We start from the raw sequence: 3,658 nt of genomic DNA on the forward strand, positions 1-3,658 counted from the left end.
TTGACAACCATCGTCCTTACTTTCTAGATGATGTACCCCCGAAAACACCACTCTTCACGACTCCCTAGGGTTTATAAATGCACCATAAACATGAACAACCCCTTACCATACAACCATATAGGTTTAACCACTGTTATCAAATGCGAAAAGAGCAAAAAAGCTATAAGTTCCATGGGGGCCTTAAGCGCAAAGCGCAAATAAAGGGTGAGCTTCAATGAAAAAGGAACAAAGGAAGAAAAGAAAACAAATATATATGTTTAACCAAGACTAATAATTATAAATATGAATGACAAATATATGACCAAGCAAATTGAAAAAATATTATGAAAAACTGAAATATCAATTATATAGTGTCAGTTCTTCATAAGAGGCTCATTGGCAAGGAAATGTTTGTCCTAGAACCTTGATGGCAACACTGAAGTGCACATAGAGTGAGGCGAAGCGCTCAACACCTTTCAAACCTAACTTCGGGGCTTAAGCGCGCTTTGATAACACTAGGTCTAACCACCGCTTTATGAAACATAACTTTAAGCCATTGCAACACATATTTATCGCAAAGTACCCCGGGATGCATGCCTTCAATTTACCCACCCTACTCCAATATGATGTGCGACATCATAAGACTTTAAATATACACCCAACATACTTGAAGTTTCCTTTCTTTGTTTTGAATTAAATATGTTCATCTTTCATACTGATTCAGTAAACTTTGGTTACTTCTTGTATTTCTGTAAAGTTTTGTTGGAATCAGTAATTTGTTTTCAAACACAGATTGACAACAGTTATCATGTGATTTTATCCCAACTAAACATGGGATAAGCTCATCCTAAATTAATCCCAAGATTATTTATCCCTTATCTTTCGTACAAAATAAGCCTTAGTCACAAATTATGAGATAGATGAAATTCGGCAACTAAATTATTGTAGATGCACCTTACCAAAAAATAATTCTGCAGTGCCATAGTATTCTGATTCAAAAGAAAAGGAAGAAACAGTTAACCCAATAATACTATTTATTCCAAATACAAACTTCTCTTATTCTATTGATTGGAAATGGATAAATTAGAACCACCACCAAAAAAAGGAGCGGAGAACAGGGGAAGAGAATCTACAGACCATACACAACAAATTTAACCGTGAGACAAAAAAATTAATCAACATTCTTCCACTGTCCAAGTGGTTGTTTTATAAATGGTATCTAATATTCAAAAGAATCATTTACATCATGAGCTCTAAGAAAACTTGATAAGCATGTATCAAGATTCACGAGACATGAATTTATTTTTATGAAGGAAATTCCTATAATTTTCTGATTACTGTGGTGTGCTCGTCAAATTATGTAATTTCAAATCACATTCAGGATTTTACCAAATAAGCCGTATGGAAGTAATTACTTTACGTGTCACGGCCCGAGTCTACACCCTGGACGTGGCCGGTACTCGAAGACCATTGTTGGTTCCTAAGCCAACCCTCATCCTGGATGACTACAAGCGGAAGATTAACTTAAGCATACAAAATCTTAAAACTGAAATGAACAACTATGAATAAAAATAATATATTCAACTAGCCATAAAATAGGCAACTTTAGTATTTACAACATTTAATAAAGTAAATGATTAATACAGACTCCTCAACTATACAACTATCTATGAAGCCTCTTACTGATAAAGATAGAAGTCGGGACAAGACCCACGACCTCCTAACTAAGATAAAAAGTAAATGAAATACTCCTGAAACAAGGAGGCTCACCATGGTTAACTCGAACTCTGGAATGTATCAACGAAGCTCTTGCTGATGATCCTGAATACCAGCATCTGCATCATCAAAAGATGCAGGCCAAATGGCTCAGTACGTGAAATGTATGAGCATGTAAGGGAAATTCTAAAGCATAACATAAACTTGATGCTTGAATAAAGAAAATGGAAACATACTTACCTCTTTTCAACTCAACTCAAATCAACGATAATATACTCAACTCAAGGATTAGATACTAAACTTCAAGATATGATACTCGACTCAATAAAGTACAAATTAACTCAAGATACTCAACTTACTCAACTCCTGATACTAAGCTGAACTCATTTCAATATAAAGCAGTTTAAAAGAAGTGCAATATAAAGAAAAGTTGTTTAAAAAATGATGTTAGCTCAAGATAATAATATCATAAAAACATATCATACTCCCTCTCAAAGTATACTTGTACAATGCATGAATGAAGTCTCATACCCCCATTCATACTAAGGAGAACCCCTTGAGGAACCATGTAATTAATACTGTGGGAGTTTCTCTACCGACAACCACCACTATGAGCCGAAGTGGTGATACAACGTCTCGCCCACGCTGCCAGAACTGTCCTATACTTTGTCGCCGCATAAAACTTCCTCAACCTAGTGGATCCACTGGCTAAACTTACGTGATCATCTAAAAAGTATGACACATTAATACCCATGATAGCTACATGATTTACATGGGGACTTGAGTTATCTAAACTCTCATTCCCACATTAGTGCTCAATACTACTCCCAAAATATACTTTAGCTCATACTTTTAATAAAACTTCCTTCATTTGGGTTGAGATAATTTACTGAACCTTTTAGTGTTAAAAAGCTCCCTTTGGAAGCAATGTTCCCCTTTTAGTTCAAAACTCTTTTGGAACTCTTAGTTTCCTTTTAACTTAAATGTGAAACATTTATAAACCTTTAGGGAATACTTAATTCCCTTATAGCTTTTGAGAAATGAACTCAACTCTTGATCTTTTCTTAAATTGAAACTTAATCTTATGGAATACTTAATTTCCTTATAGCTTTTGAGAATTTAACTCAACTCTTTACTCTTTCTTGACTTGAACTTTAAGTCTTTAAAACAAAGTGAAAACGTTTGTGAAAGACTTTAGAAAACTTTATAAACTCTACTTTGACTTGCTTATTAACTTCTAGACTTGACTCTTAACTTACATTGAATTAAAGCATGGATTCAAGGTTCACGATCTCATGTTTATGGATAATTTCATGATGTTCAACTTGGAGGGTTCATGCGGAATCATGAGCATGAACTATTCAACTCAACTCAAAGATACTTCTCAACTCAAGACTGTTCGACTTTTAGGGTTCATGCGGAATTATGGGCATGAACAACTCGACTCGAAGGTCTAAGTACACAACACCATTTTAGGCCTACAGCCACGCCGGTAAAGTGTAGCCTAAACTAGCAAAAAGTGTGGGCTTTGATAAAAGGACACAATTTTTTACTTTAAACAACACTTTTTAGCGGGTGACCTAAATAAGCGTAACATTTGACATAAGACAACACTTTTGAAGTGTCACCAAAGAAGCAACACTTAAAAAGCGTGATCAAAGAGGTATAAAGGCCACACTTTTGAGTATTTCATTAGAAACACTTTTATTTAATTATACTACACTTAAAAGTGTGACCTTTGCATTGTTATTGGTTACCCTATTATATCTCACCTACAACAACACTTATAAAGTGTAACTTTTCTGATATAAAAGATAAAATTTATAAACAATAAGCCACACTTTCAAAGTGTTGTAATGTTGTGTAGAATTTTTGTAGCCACAGTTTAGCAACACTTACGATAAAAATTAGATTTCATATAATCAATAATCACAATCAATCTATATATATATATATATATATA

Source organism: Solanum pennellii, chromosome 9 (assembly GCF_001406875.1).
Source record: "Solanum pennellii chromosome 9, SPENNV200".
In the NCBI taxonomy this organism is placed as follows: Eukaryota; Viridiplantae; Streptophyta; class Magnoliopsida; order Solanales; family Solanaceae; genus Solanum; species Solanum pennellii.